General features: G+C 40.6%; 1 long non-coding RNA gene across 5 annotated transcripts in view; it reads left to right on the plus strand.

Moving 5' to 3' along the window:
• The first annotated feature begins 573 nt into the window (after positions 1-573).
• LOC143669798 (uncharacterized) overlaps positions 574-16,009 on the plus strand; it is a 143,429-nt gene continuing 127,993 nt past the window's right edge. For all 5 annotated transcript variants that reach the window (XR_013169069.1, XR_013169070.1, XR_013169071.1 and 2 more), the window contains exon 1: positions 574-697. This is a non-coding gene — a long non-coding RNA (uncharacterized LOC143669798). The remainder of the gene's footprint in view (positions 698-16,009) is intronic.

A 16,009-nucleotide genomic window follows, 5' to 3' on the forward strand; every position in this document is an offset into this window, starting at 1 on the left:
GAAGATTCTCCTGTTCAGCCGATCATATCAGAGCAAATCAATCAGATACGCTGAGCTTCCCCATGTACTTGATGAGAGCCATTTATGTGAAATCCGTGGAGAGGTCTTGGATTATCTTCACTATAGGAGGGCAGCCTTCAAAAGTAAAATGACCTCAGCAGAAAGCAACTAGAGCTACCACCAGATGCCTGAAGAAGTTTATACTTGGCCAGCTGGAATAAAGATGCAAAGGCATGGACCAAGAAAATTTCCAATGAGTGCTCGGAATGAGCCCAGAGAGCATCTGTGTGGAACACTTCATCATCGTCCAACCTAGAAATGTCCACCATTCTTCCTTCTTCCCTCTGTCCACCCTCTACCCCTCCTCCCTGACCGGTCAACAGCCATTGTAAGTAAAAGTTCAAAAAGAAGTTGAGGTGGGGGGAGAAAGAAGTTATATGCCTTCCTCTCCCACTTGATGAACAAGCTACATATTTAAATGGAGTTTCAATTTATTAATTATTAAACTGAATCAAACATTCTAATGATAGAACTCTGTGTTTTGTGACTGAAGTGACAGGAAGAGCTTTTATGACCTAAGAGTGTCTGGAAGAGCCATGGACCTGCCCTAGTTTGCATTCATGGGTGTGAGAAGCCTGGGGAAAGCGCATGAATTCATTTTCTGAATTTGACATCTCATAAGTGTCCCTTACTCAAGGTAACAGTTATTGTAACACATAGGTTTTGGGCAAAGCTAATCAACAAGAATTCATATCTTCAAGTTCGAATTTTCACACCCAGAAATTAGTTTATTTAACAAAATTGTGATGGAACAGAATAGTCTTTATTCAGTTAGAATAATTCAAGCACATTTTAGATAATTTTTATTATCTGGAAGTTTTTTTGTCCTAGGAAAATTCCCTGAATAGGGACTATTTCTATGGTTACATTTAGTAAACTGCGTACAGCATATTGAGCTCCAGAGATTTGAATTGTTCATTTTAGGTTCATTTAAAGGTGTCAGGCAGTACAGTAATTTAGCACTTCTTTCTGATGACCGCCAATTGTGACTTGGCATCGTTCATCAGGCTGAATGACACAGGATTCTGGAAATTGCAATTTAGTTTCTGCATGTCTCATGAGCATGAATAACAACTTTTCAAGAGCACTGTTATCACAGAGGGTGTAGACAATAGACAATCCAATTTGAGTTGCTTTAAAAAATACCTTATTGCAAATATTCCCGATTTTTTTCCTACTTGTTCAGTTACTGATACTATTAGCCATAGCACGTCATAGCTGCCGTCTGTTCTTATTTGATTTCTAATTGATGATGTTGAATATTAATAAGGAAGTGATTTCCACTGTAGGGTCAACAGTCAATTTTGGAGCTATAGAAGATTTGAAAGGCAGGTGACAAAGATCAGAGTAACAACTTCTCTGGAGAGAAATTTGCGTGTAACAACCACAAAAAATCAAAACAGTGGTCCAAATATGTGTGCCCTTAAAAAAAAATCTACAATTTATTGAACCATTGCTATATGTCACGTGCATTTACAGGTGAGTAGAATATGACTTGGAGGGGGCTAAGGAAATTAGCCAAAGCCATATGTGGAGTGAGTGGCAGATTCAATTGTCTTCTGGCAAAGTTTATGTGCCAAGAACAGTAGCACATTGCATCTGTTGGAGTGCTTTCCAGTTAGAATCTCAACCTCTATTTGGATGGCTGGATAGAAGTTAAAAGATGATAATAATTTACCAGCATTTATGAAGATTATGTCATTCTTCTCATGTTATATAAATTACCATATGGATTTGACTGTTGGAAGTCTAAATAAAAAAGGCTTAAACTGAGTTGGATTTTAATTATCTCCCACCTGACTTTCTAGGCAGCTGCTATGCAGGACTGCTTTGTTAACGCAATGGTAGAAGGATGCAAGGTTTCTTCTATCTTTAGTGAGTGGCCTTCATCTGCATATCCAAGACAAGTCACTACCACTAAGTCTATATTCCTGCCAGGGAGATGAAGGAAGGAGAAATGGGAGGACATAGTTTCTTGAAGACCTGGAAGTTGTGTGGATTATTTTTATTTTTTTATTTTTTTATTTTATTTTATTTTACTTTTACTCCCTTCTTCCCACCTCCCTGTCCATGCACTCCTGAATACTCCTGGCCACCTTATAAAAAGGGGAACTGGAGGCTCTGTGCACTATCTGGATGGTCTCTATGACAGGGAAAGCAATTCACTGGCTTTCAGGCTCCCCAGGCATGATATCCCAAGTCAGCTGTGAGGTGGGCACATTCTTTGGCAAGACCTCTTGTCCTTGATGGTGTCCTGACAGAGTCCCCTCACCCAGTTCTCTGTGTATCAATTCCTCAGCTGTTTCATCCAAGACTTCCCTAAGTGTTATAGAAGACCCTTTCAGGTCTTTTGAGCTCTGGAACTACTGTCTTGGTCATTTTTCTGTGATTTCTCTTGCTCTTCCTTGGAGAAAGGGTTAACTCTGCTTATCTTATTTTGCATGGCATTATATTTATTTTTATTCTTAAACTCTTGATGGCAAAGTGTTCAAGAATTCAAAATGAATATTTAATAAAACTTAGGCACAGTATTTCTGCTTCTCTAAAAGTTGATGATGATGAACATGTCTTTACCCAAATGTGGATTACTTTTACTCATGTATTATTTGTCATGGTTTCACCGTGACTAAAGTAGGAAGGTGGAGAAGGCTGGAGAATATAATCTATACTCTAACAACCACATGCCCACCTAAAAATCTTTTACTAAACCTCAATACCTAGTATTCTCAGAGGCAAGGTAACAAGGGGCAGTTTTTTGCCAGAGTGCATCCTTTGGACCATCCAGATACCTGGGCACATGCTTCTTCTGATGTATAGAACACAGTCCTGCATTCCTCATTCAAGAGAGGCTGTCCAGATGTAGATATAGGGACCATATCTAATGAAAAGTCTTGGGTTCTTGGAAGGTATACTTCTCCTGGTACCTCCTGTTTAAATGATATGACATGTTATCTGCCTCTGACACTCCCAATATACAATGGTGGTTGTTATGGATCCAATCATGTGCTCCAGTCATGCCCATCATAAAGACGTGTTTAAGTCCTCATCATTGCTCCTGAGATATGAACTTATTAGTAAATAGAACATTTGGACATGTTATTAGTTAAGGTGATGCCAAACTAAATCATGGTGAGCCTCAATCCTTAAAAGCAGTGGGAATTTGGACACCATAAAGAGGAGACAGAAGGAGAGAGATTTCCATATGACAGAGGCAGAGACTGAGTTATAGATTGCCTACAGGTCACCACCAGAATGCTGCAGACTTCAGAAAAAGTATGATTCTGTCAACGACTGATTTTAGACTTCTAGGCTGAAAAACTGTGAGTCAAGAAGTTCCTATTGTTTAAGCCAGCTCATCTGTAGTGAGTGTTATAGCAACCCTGTAAAACTCAGACGGTAGTGGAACAGGAGAACCACACTGCAAACAATTATTTGGAAAAGGCAAGAATGGAAAACACCAGAAGTCAATGATCCCTATGAAATATCATATGCAATAGGCAAGAAGTGTAAGGAGTTTGAACTGGTGGTTGAGTAAGTTCCTTGATTGGGCCATTTGTTGGTTTGCTTTTTGGGAGAATGCTTCTTTTCTATTGATCTCTGGGATCCCTCATATTGACTTCTTGGAATTGTTCTTTGACCATTAATTGCCGCAAGTTATATCTGAAGAAAGCATTAAAGCTCTGTCCTTGGAGAGAACCCAGCTTTTATCAGTTTTCTTCTTGCTTTTGTATATTTGGAGTCCTCGTAGTCGCTTACAAACTAAATAGGAATTTTTAGGACTGACTTGCAGTTTCTTGGACAACAAAATTCACTAAAAATTTTGAGACGTTTGCTGCTGATTAATTTCTAATTAATTCTATCTGTTAATAATCGTATTAAATATATCATTTAGGAAGACTTTTAAATCTAAAAAAAAATTACTTACCTCTATACTTTGCCTCTTCCTCTTTTTCTTAATATAATGGTGGTTTCCTTGAAGCCATCTGAAAATTAGGATGAGGTGGAAAACAGTGTACTTAATCCAAATTTTAGCTGTTGTACTGGTTCACACTGTCTGGCCTTTGGGGCCACAGTCTCATCTCTTGCTAAACATTTTTTCAGAGCCATTTCTTAAAATTATATTGGTTGGTTTTTTCAGTTCTTCAATCCCACAATACTATATCCTTAGCTTCCTTAGATTTTAGATGGCAGCCTGTGCCAAATATGCCTGAAAAAAGAGCCGAATTCCTTTCAATTCCAGTAGGTAGCCTTGCAAGCATGGTTCTTAGTTGTTCTTACAGAAACTGAAAGGACCAAATAAAAACTAATATATAGCAATTTTGTGATTCCCCCATTCTGTATCCCCACCCCTTTTGTAATTTCCCCTAGAGTTATAAGCTCAGAGGCACATGGTCTGCTTTCCAAAGATGGTAGATAATTTTCCCAAGTACTTGGGACATAACAGGGGAGACTAGCTTTCCTGCCTTCAGGCTCAGTATTCTTGTCATTAACTTCTGATTGTTACTTATTTTAGGTCTAGTTTTAGTCGAATTTTGTATTTGCTAAGGTCATAAGGTACTACAGCAGAGATCTAAGTATCCAGGTTCATTCTGTATAGTTACTGAAGCATCGTTAAGGATTTGCCCTTTACTACATAGTCCAGGACACCTCACCACCTTGTGTGCATTCAGTCAAGAAGATGGTGCAAGGAGAAAAGGGAGAGTGCATTGAATTTTTAGGTCATGACACAAAAGCTGCACAAATCACTTATGCTCACATCCTATTAGTTATTCATTTTAAATGGTAATATTTAAAATTAAATGCTGACAATTTATTCTTTCTTTTTCTTATTCTTAAAATTTTACTTTATTTTCGTGGTCCTTTTAAAGATCTTTTTGCTCCAGGGACAAAAACAATAAATATTTCTACACCTAAATATTTCTCTTTGCCTTACTGGGCAAATGAAAAAAAAAGATGAAGAAAAAACAAAACAAAAAAACTAACAAACAAAGTACTTATCATAGAGTTGCCTCTAATTCATACACTGTTTAACAGAATACTACTTCAGATACAGAAATGAGTCATTCCAACTTAGATCTGAGACAATATCAATAAGTAAGTGTTTTTCTTTCATGCTGCAGAAATTTGTTCACTCAAAGTATATTCTTCTTGGCTGGAAATATCACTAATTTAAACACCTTCGTTATCCTTGGCTAATTAGATTATATAATTTAATGTTAAAAATAAAATAATTGTGCAATTGTGACATAAGTCTCATGCCTTGTAATTTCACTATGTCATGGTTAGGGACAGGTGTCAACTTGGCCAAGTTGTGGTACCTGTTCATCTGATTGGGCAAGCGCTGGCCTGTCTGTTGCAATGAGGACATTTCATAAGATTAGGTCATAATCACGTCAGCTACATCCACAGCTGATTCCATTTGTAATCAGCCAAAGGGGAGTGTCTTCTGCAATTAGTGATGCTAAATCCAATCATGGGAAGCCTTTTAAGGAGGACTCAGAGGAGACAGGTTGCATTCCTGCTTTGGCTGGTGAGCCTCTCCTGTGGAGTTCGTCCAGGCCATCCATTGGAGTCATCAGCTTCGCAGCCTGCCCTGTGGATTTTGGACTCTGCGTTCCTACGGTCACATGAGACACTTTCATAAATTTTATATTTGCAAGTGTTCCCTGTTGGTTCTGTTTCTCTAGAGAACCCTAACTAATACATCTTGGTACCAGGAGTGGTTCTTAAGGAACAGAATCTTAAAAATGGGTTTTTATGAATGGTTTTCTACTCTGACTGGGCTTAGAGACACTAAGGACTCTGATTCCCGTAATCAGAATGACACTCCCAATCCATGGACTGAGTTGGCAAAGGAGATAGTCAAAATATCATCATTCGATTCTCCTAATGCTTCGCTTGTACAAAGCCAGACTCTGGGGGATAATGTTTTTGACACCTTTACAGAGTTTTGTAGGAATAAGAGTTATAGAGATGTTGGTTGGTTATTGTTAGATACACTGTCTACATTAAAGGGTGAAAGGGATGGGCTTAAGGCTTCAAACAAGAAGCTTAAGTGCCGTCTGAAAGATGTAGAGGTTTCTATGAGTATCCTGAAGGAAAATTTTATCTCCTGTAGCCGTAGACTTGAGATCTCTGAAAATCAGACTCAGGATCTTATTGTTAGAGTAGCAACTTTACAAAGTAAACTGAAATCTCAGTCTTGCACGGTGTCTGCCGTTAAAGTGAGGGCATTGATTGGAAAGGAGTGGGACCCTGAAAAATGGGATGGTGACATATGGATTGATAATGATGTTGGGGGTGAGGTTGAAACCCTAGACCATGCTGAGCCTTCTTTAGATAACCCTGTAATAGTCTGCCCTGAGGACATAGCTGCCCCACCTCCAGCCTGCCTTGAGGAATTGGCCACCCAACCTCCTCCTGAAGGGATTAGCCCTAAAGTTATTAATCCTGTTTCACCAGATGAAACTGCAAATGAAAGCCCTGAAGCAAATGGCTTGGAAGATATTTCTAATTCTTTTCATGACCCACCCCCACCACCCCTCATTTCTTCTAGACCTATAACTAGACTAAAGTCCCAACAGGCCCCTAAAGGTGAGGTACAAAGTATCACACATGAGGAGGTACATTATACTCCAAAAGAACTGTGTGAGTTTTCCAATTTATATAGACAGAAATCAGGGGAATATGTGTGGCAATGGATTTTAAGAGTGTGGGATAATGGTGGGAGGAATATAAGGCTGGATCAGGCTGAATTTATTGATATAGGCCCACTAAGCAGAGATTCTGCATTCAATGTTATAGCTAGAGCAGTTAGAAAAGGTGTTAACAGCTTGTTTGGGTGGTTGGTTGAAACATGGATCAAAAGGTGGCCAACATTACCTGAGGTTGAAATGCCAGAACTGCCCTGGTGTAATGTAGATGAGGGGATCCAGAGGCTTAGAGAGATTGGGATGTTAGAGTGGATTTATCATGCAAAGCCCGCTCTTACACCCCAGGAATGTCCAGAGGATGCACCTTTTACCAGAACAGTGAGAAATAAGTTTGTGAGACTAGCACCATCATCCCTCAAGAGCTCTGTGGTTGCACTTCTCTGTAGGTCAGATATTACTGTAGGAACTGCTGTCACTGAGCTGGAATCCTTAAACACAATGGGGATGACAGGATCCCGAGTTGGCAGAAGCCAGGTGGCAGCACTTAATCACCAAAGACAGGGTAGACGTGGGTATTATAATAGACAACAAACTCAAAGGAGGCATCAAAATTATATGACACGCAGAGATTTGTGGCATTGACTAGTAAATCATGGGGTGCCTAGAAATACAATAGAAGGGCAGCCTACTAAATTCTTGTTGGAGCTGTATAAACAAAAGAGTTCTAGGTCAAGGGAACAGAAGTCTAACCTGAATTACAAAAACACAGAGTCACGGCTCCTTAACCAATTTCCAGACTTGAAACAGTTTACAGACCCTGAGCCCCTTGAATGAAGGGGAGGCCATGTCCCTATGGGGAAGAAACCTGTTACACTGCCACAAATTTATACTGTTAACCTTCCTCTAAGTCTTCCCCAAGGAGACCGACGGCCTTTTACCAGGGTAACTGTGCATTGGGGAAAAGGAAATGATCAGATATTTCGGGGATTATTAGACACTGGTTCAGAAGTGACATTAATTCCAGGGGACCCAAAACGTCACTCTGGACCACCAGTCAGAGTGGGGGCTTATGGAGGCCAGGTGATCAATGGAGTTTTAGCTCAGGTCTGTCTCACAGTGGGTCCAGTGGGCCCCCGGACCCATCCTGTAGTTATTTCCCCAGTTCCGGAATGTATAATTGGCATAGACATACTGAGCAACTGGCAGAATCCCCACGTTGGTTCTCTAACTCGTGCAGTGAGGGCTATTATGGTGGGAAAGGCCAAGTGGAAGCCACTAGAACTGCCCCTACCAAGCAAAATAGTAAATCAAAAGCAATACCGTATTCCTGGAGGGATTGCAGAGATTACTGCCACTCTTAAGGACTTGAAAGATGCAGGGGTGGTGATTCCCACCACACCCCCATTCAACTCTCCTATTTGGCCTGTGCAGAAAACAGATGGGTCTTGGAGAATGACAGTGGATTATCGTAAACTCAACCAGGTGGTAACTCCAATTGCAGCTGCTGTTCCAGATGTAGTATCATTGCTTGAGCAAATCAATACATCCCCTGGTACCTGGTATGCAGCTATTGATCTGGCAAATGCTTTTTTCTCAATAGCTATTAGTAAGGACCACAGAAACAGTTTGCTTTCAGCTGGCAAGGTCAGCAATATACTTTCACTGTCCTACCTCAGGGGTATATCAACTCTCCAGCCCTATGTCATAATCTTGTTCGCAGAGACCTTGATCGTTTCTCCCTCCCACAAGACATCACACTGGTCCATTATATTGATGATATCATGTTGATTGGACCTAGTGAGCAAGAAGTAGCAACTACTCTAGATTTACTGGTAAGGCATTTGCGTGTCAGAGGATGGGAGATAAATCCAACAAAAATACAGGGGCCTTCCACCTCAGTAAAATTTCTAGGTGTCCAGTGGTGTGGGGCATGTCGAGATATCCCTTCTAAGGTGAAGGATAAATTGCTGCATCTGGCCCCTCCCACAACCGAAAAAGAGGCACAACGCCTAGTGGGTCTTTTTGGATTTTGGCGACAACATATTCCTCATTTGGGTGTGCTACTCCGGCCCATTTATCGAGTGACCAGAAAAGCTGCTAATTTTGAGTGGGGACCTGAACAAGAGGAGGCTCTGCGACAGGTCCAGGCTGCTGTGCAAGCTGCTCTGCCACTTGGGCCATATGATCCAGCAGATCCAATGGTGCTGGAAGTGTCAGTGGCAAATAGAGATGCTGTCTGGAGCCTTTGGCAGGCCCCTATAGGAGAATCACAACGCAGACCCTTAGGATTTTGGAGCAAAGCCTTACCGTCTGCTGCAGATAACTACTCTCCTTTTGAGAAACAGCTTTTGGCCTGCTACTGGGCCTTAGTAGAGACTGAACGCTTAACCATGGGCCACCAAGTTACCATGAGACCTGAGTTGCCTATCATGAGTTCGGTGTTGTCTGACCCACCAAGCCATAAAGTTGGGCGTGCACAGCAGCACTCTATTGTAAAGTGGAAATGGTATATATGAGATAGAGCCAGAGCAGGTCCTGAAGGCACAAGTAAGTTACATGAAGAAGTGGCACAAATGCCCATGGTTTCCACTCCTGCTGCCACATTACCTTCTCCTTCCCAGACCAGAGCTATGGCCTCTTGGGGAGTTCCTTACAGTGAATTGACTGAGGAAGAGAAAACTCGGGCCTGGTTTACAGATGGCTCAGCACGATATGCAGGTACCACCTGAAAGTGGACAGCTGCAGCATTACAACCCCTTTCTGGGGTGTCCTTGAAGGACAGTGGTGAGGGGAAATCCTCCCAGTGGGTAGAACTTCGAGCAGTGCACCTGGTTGTTCATTTTGCTTGGAAGGAAAACTGGCCAGAGGTGCATTTGTATACTGACTCATGGGCTGTTGCTAATGGTTTGGCTGGATGGTCAGGGACTTGGAAAGACCATAATTGGAAAATTGGTGACAAAGAGGTCTGGGGAAGAAGTATGTGAATAGACCTTTCTGAGTGGGTTAAAAACATGAAGATATTTGTGTCCCATGTGAATGCACACCAGAGGGTGACTTCAGCAGAGGAAGATTTTAATAATCAAGTGGATAAGATGACCCGTTCTATGGATACCAGTCAGCCTCTTTCCCCAGCAACTCCTGTTATTGCCCAATGGGCTCATGAACAAAGTGGTCATGGTGGTAGGGATGGAGGTTATGCATGGGCTCAGCAACATGGACTTCCACTCACCAAGGCTGACCTGGCTACAGCCACTGCTGAGTGCCCAATCTGCCAGCAGCAGAGACCCACACTCAGCCCCCGATATGGCACCATTCCCCGAGGTGACCAGCCAGCTACATGGTGGCAGGTTGATTACATTGGACCACTCCCTTCATGGAAGGGGCAGCGATTTGTTCTAACTGGAATAGACACATACTCTGGATATGGGTTTGCTTTCCCTGCACGCAATGCTTCTGCCAAAACTACTATTCTTGGGCTTACAGAATGCCTTATCCATCGTCATGGTATTCCACATAGCATTGCTTCAGATCAAGGAACACACTTCACAGCAAATGAAGTGCGGGAATGGGCACATGCTCATGGAATTCTCTGGTCTTACCATGTTCCCCATCATCCAGAAGCTGCTGGATTGATAGAACTGTGGAATGGCCTTTTGAAAACTCAATTACGATGCCAACTAGGTGGCAAAAACTTGAAAGGCTGGGGTAATGTTCTCCAGGAAGCTGTGTATGCTCTGAATCAGCATCCACTGTATGGTGCTGTTTCTCCCATAGCCAGGATCCATGGGTCCAGGAACCAAGGGGTGGAATGGGTGTGGTGCCACTCACTATTACTCCTAGTGATCCACTAGGAAAATTTTTGCTTCCTGTCCCTGCTACCCTGAGTTCTGCTGGTCTACAGGTTTTAGTTCCAAAACGGGGTGTGCTTTCTCCAGGAGAAACAACAGTGATACCACTGAACTGGAAGTTAAGATTGCCACCTGGCCACTTTGGGCTACTTATGCCTCTGGATCAACACACCAAGAAGGGGATTACATTATTGTCTGGGGTAATTGACCCTGACTATCAGAAGGAAGTAGGACTGCAACTACATAATGGAGGTAAAGAAGAGTTTTCTTGGAATATAGGAGATCCCCTGGGGCGTCTATTAGTACTACCATGCCCTGTGATCAAAATCAATGGAAAACTGCAACAACACAGTCCAGGCAGGACCACTAATGGCTCTGAGACTTCAGGAATGAAGGTTTGGGTCACCCCACCAGGCAAAGAACCACGGCCAGCTGAAGTGCTTGCTGAGGGGAAAGGGAACATGGAATGGGTAGTGGAAGAAGGTAGTGATAAATATGAACTTCGACCACGTGATCAGTTACAGAAACGAGGACTGTAATGCTGTTTTGTTTGTGTTATACTATTTAAGTTGTAAGATATCAAGTTTAAGAATGAATGTTGCCCAAGGATTTGCACGCTATTCTGAAGAGATTTAATGTGTTTCCAGTTATATGCAGGACAGTTGAGTATTGTCAGGTAAAAGAAAAAATGTGTGCTTATTTGTTTTCATTTGGAAATTAAGTATGGTCTAAGGTGATGTATATATATGTGCCAAGTTGACAAGGGGTGGACTGTCATGGTTAGGGACAGGTGTCAACTTGGCCAAGTTGTGGTACCTGTTCATCTGATTGGGCAAGTGCTGGCCTGTCTATTGCAATGAGGACATTTCATAGGATTAGGTCATAATCACGTCAGCTACATCCACAACTGATTCCATTTGTAATCAGCCAAAGGGGAGTGTCTTCTGCAATTAGTGATGCTAAATCCAATCATGGGAAGCCTTTTAAGGAGGACTCAGAGGAGACAGGTTGCATTCCTGCTTTGGCTGGTGAGCCTCTCCTGTGGAGTTCGTCCAGGCCATCCATTGGAGTCATTGGCTTCGCAGCCTGCCCTGTGGATTTTGGACTCTGCGTTCCTACGGTCACGTGAGACACTTTCATAAATTTTATATTTGCAAGTGTTCCCTGTTGGTTCTGTTTCTCTAGAGAACCCTAACTAATACACACTATTTGCTCACTTTTAATGGCCAGTGCTTTGTTTTGTGATTAAATGCATTTAAGATATCTTTCGATTACTTTTGATTGAGTATTAATTTTACTCAAAAGTCTAAATCTAATTTTCCAATTTTTTGTGGAAACCAAAAATTGAAATTAAGTGTCAGGTGATCTGAATGAATATAGACCCTTGAGTTTCTCTTTCAACAAATTCCAATGATGAATCATATACAAATCCAGCTTATTTTTATTATCATGAAAATTTTTGGAAACCTACAAACTATCCCACAAAATCCCACAGGGGATAAGGCTCCTCAACGTCATCATAATACTTATCACAAAAGGAAACAGATACTCATAAAACATTCTGGAATGTGATTGATGTATTTTTATATTACAAGTTAGAATTTGGATTAGAAGACAAATTGTCAGTTGACTTTCCATGGACCGCAAATACCTGAGGAGATACATTTTTCTTGGCCAATACAGTATTTTAAAAATAAAATGGAATTGATTGCCAAGGCTTTAAAAATTAAACATTTTACATAAAAATTCATATTTTCAGCCTTTCTCAAAAATAAAAGTTAATATTCAGCCATGAGGTACCTATTGTTGCACAAGTTGGGTAGTTGCTATTTCTTTAGACAGGGCATGCTCTCTTACTCTGCCAGGGCAACTCTGGAAAATACCACATAATAGATTGATTTAAACAAGCATTTATTATCTCATGATTATGAAGACTAAAAGTCCAAAACCAAGACTCTTGACTCCTGGGCTGTCTCATTTAGTCACTATTTTGTGGATCACTTCTCACTAATGTGCACACACTGTGGATGTGTTTGATTTAGATGGGACTTACTTTCAATTTTAATGCATCTTAATGAAAGAAGGCAGCATTTTTTACTCTCCATACATTGATGTAGGGAATGAAGAATGTGGAGACAGTTAAATCATTCAACTCATCTAACTTTAACTTTCAAAGTTATCTAGATGTTTCTTGAGGTTTAGACTTAATTTCTTTGAGCACCCAGCCTTCTCACTTTCCAAGTGATTTCTTCCAGAGGTGGCAGTGTTCTGGTAATTGCCATCTGCCATCATACGATGATGTCCTTAGGTTCCCCCTTTGGCTTTCTCTGATTTTTGGCTTCTCTTTATACGACCTCCAGTAATAGAGATTACCACCCACCCTGATTCAATAAGGCCACACCTTAACTAACAATAACATCTTCAAAATCGTATTAGCAAATGGGTTCACACACACAGGAATGCAAATTAAGATATGAACATGTCCTTGTGGGGTACATGATTCAATCCCCAATACTGTGTCTGGCTTAGTTCACTTAATATTGGTCCCTTATTGTTTTGAGGTATTCCACTTCTGGCCTAGATATTGGATTACTTGATGGAATTTTAGTAGAGCTGAAAGAAAGAGGAGAAAGTAGAGGCTAAGCAGTAGTAGTAGCTGAGCCAGAAATTTAGTGAAATTCTCAGTAATCATCTTGCTGCCCATTGTTTTCTGAAGTTCTCTCAAAAACCTCCTTTTCTCATTGCCCTTTCATCCAAAATGGCTCTTTAGGAGGTGCCTCTCCTATTTCAGTCCTTTCGGATTTCCACTGCAGCCCAAGTCACCCCTAGGGCTCATTGCCCTCTTTCTCACTGAAGATGGACAAATGTGACCCTTTTTTTTTAGCAGAAGAGATAGTTTTGGCACAGAGACAAGATTAGATGTACATAATTGTAATGAGTCCCATAGTGAATTATGAGGAAATTTGGACTTATGGCAAGCAGTAAAATCCTCAGGAAGCTATTAAGCCTAACATTTCCAATTCAGGTCGAAATGTTAATTCCACTTACCAAATACATGTACAAAAATAGTGCTCATTATAGTTAAGAAATGTAGACATATAGCATTTATGCTATAGGCATTTGGGATAAATGGAAGTCTCACTGAACTGTGGCTTAGAAATCTTTAACATAGAAAGTGCTCCCTCATTACTGCCTTACAGCTTTAGGATACAGTCACCTATAGACAATGATATTCACTGATGGTTGAATGTAAGTACACAATGCATCTTCAAAGTAAGTACCTAGTCAATCCATCTGCTCGGATTGCAAAAAATAAACTATACTTTTTGAATCTGATCAGCACTAAGTATAGAACAAAACTGTTGGACTTGAAATTTCTAATTTTCTTAAGTTGAAAATATCTGTTGTTTTAAATAAAAATGCTGTATTTTACAGGTGAAAAATGATGGGGAAAAAGCTTAAAGATGAGGCATGGCTGATGAAAATAGGAATGCTTAGATTGGGAAGAGCAGACAAAAACATGAAATCTGTCAAAAATGTAACAGGGAAATTGCGGGGCATGCAATGGAATTAGAGATCCATTTTTAGTCCATGTCTAAAAGATTCAGAATTGATGCATCGATGCTGCTCCCTCCAGGCAGTCATCCAGAGCCGAGATTGGTTAGTATAATGCTTTGTTCTGGGACACTGGAAAACCTCCCACGTATGCAGATTCTGGTCATCATGGCTATGTCTTGCTTGTAATGCTATTTTTGTCACTAGCCTTCTCACTTCATATTTATTTACCCAGGCTGAGTTACATTAGTGAGGAAAATGACTTCCCTGGACTCGAATTCTGTCAAAATTGTTCTGCATTCAGTTATATTCTCCTCATTTATCCCCTCTCTTCAGGTTTTGTTTTTAAATAATCTGTAAGCTTCATTGTTTTTATGGCTTGCTTCAACCTCAGTTTGGAAATAAAAGGTGATCCGAGGGCATCTTTATGGTGGCCTCCACAGCACTTTGCTGATCTCTGCTCTTTATCCTGAGATGCTTCCTTTCTCTAAGTCGTTTCTCTCTGGACTCACTCTTTTGCATAGCAAACAGTGCTTGCTGAACTTGGAATTAATCTTTGGTAGGTGGTGTACTTTTAAAAATTTGCTGAAATTCAGGTACTGTAATTTATGATGGTGGTTTACTCCAGTCATTTCTGAGACATTATTCTTTCATAAAAATGCCAGCCTGTTGAAAGCTGGTTTGTCTGAACAAAATTATTTTCCTCTTAAGCATCTTTTACTTCAACAGGATGACTCCATTTGGGTTCATACTATTACAAAGCATTTGATCCCTCTATCACTCATTATTTTTTCCTGGAGCCATAAAAAGTACTCTGCTATCTTTTCTTTTGGTTCCAACATCCCATAGTTAGAATAAGAAGCCTTGGACTCTAGCTTTCATGCTGTGTTTATAGATTGTTTAACATCTGGCAAGTCCTTTGCTGTCCCTTGAGCGCAATTTCCTTATCAGAGAAATGGGGACAACATTACTTGGCCATCCTAATTTACAAGATTTTGACAAGGAAAATACCGGGTATGTGAGAAAGGAATATGAAAGTTAGGATGCCATACATAAATGGAGTAATAGTATCCTGTTACACGTTAGCAAAATAGCTGACATAATACAGATTTTGAAATGAGTCACTTACATAGTCAAATTAATATTGCTTTTCATAGATCATAGAACCAGAGGCAATTTTATAATATGCCTTCATATATGAGGCCCAGTGAGGCTCTCTCTGCTAATTAGTGGCTAATATAGAGTAGAATTTAAGACTCCTGACTCCTGGCCTGTCTCATTTAAACAATGTTTTGTGGACTGCTTCTTCTCATTATGTGTATACTCTGTGGATGTGTTTAATTTAGATGAAAATTACTGCCAATTTTAATGCATGTCAATAGAAGAAGGCAGCATTTTTTGCTCCCCTACATTGATTCTAGGAATGAAGACTATGGAGAAAGTTAAATCATTCTACTCCCCTAGCTTTCAGAGTAATCTAGTTGCTTCTTGAGATTTAGATTTAATTTCGCTGAGCATCCAAATGTCTCCTTTTCCAAATTTCATCATGCCTTCAAGTCCAAAGCCCCCTGCCTCCCATATATTTGCTAATTCTTAAGGTTGAGGTGCAGCTAATTTTTCCTGGCCTCTCTGCCTCTTGGAATCTGGCTTCTCCATGGGGAGCATTGATTCTACGCTACCTCAATCCCAAGGTGGAATTCATTTATAAAAATGTAAATCGTTGGCACCAAGTATTTATCAGGTAAGTGGTACTGATCAAAAGCAGTGGCTTCCTTGTCTGATATGCTAAAAAGACCAATTCCTGAGACACTGGGTTTTCAAAGGGAGAAAGTTTATTGCTAAGCATGAAACAAAAGATCAAATGGCCTATTGGCCTAAAAATCTGTCTCCCAA

Source organism: Tamandua tetradactyla, chromosome 26 (genome assembly GCF_023851605.1).
Source record: "Tamandua tetradactyla isolate mTamTet1 chromosome 26, mTamTet1.pri, whole genome shotgun sequence".
Lineage (NCBI taxonomy): Eukaryota > Metazoa > Chordata > Mammalia > Pilosa > Myrmecophagidae > Tamandua > Tamandua tetradactyla.